The 381-nt window shown below is 43.0% G+C and overlaps 1 pseudogene; it reads left to right on the top strand.

Annotated features, from left to right (window-relative positions):
- The window catches only part of LOC105000160, a 3,251-nt pseudogene that overhangs the window by 1,672 nt on the left and 1,198 nt on the right, over positions 1-381 (top strand).

The raw sequence follows: 381 nt of genomic DNA, 5'->3' as shown, positions 1-381 counted from the left end.
TGTAGTCCAGTAGTAAGACTCAGTGCTCCCCAATTAGGGAGTCCAAGTTCATTCCCCAGTCTGGGCATTAGATCCCACATACTGCAACTAAAAATACTGCATGTGACAATTAAAAATCCTGCCTCCCACATGCTACAGTGAAGACTGAAGAGCCCTTGTGCTGGAACTCAGACCAAGCACAGCCAAGTAAAAGAATAAATATTTGAAAGAAAAAGATATGAGAATTCCCTGTTGGTTCAGTGGTTAGGACTTGATGCTTTCACTGCCAATGGCCAGGTTCAACAACCTGGTTGTGGAACTAAGATCCCACAGGTTCCGTGGCATGGCCAAACAAAAACCTAGAAAGATAAATGAGGAGGAAATAACTCCCAAAGTTTGAAA

The sequence above is a fragment of the Bison bison genome, unplaced genomic scaffold (genome assembly GCF_000754665.1).
Source record: "Bison bison bison isolate TAMUID 2011002044 unplaced genomic scaffold, Bison_UMD1.0 scf7180017864368, whole genome shotgun sequence".
Lineage (NCBI taxonomy): Eukaryota > Metazoa > Chordata > Mammalia > Artiodactyla > Bovidae > Bison > Bison bison.
The sequence above is the reverse complement of the archived record's forward strand: the minus strand, read 5'-3'. Positions and strand labels throughout refer to the sequence as shown.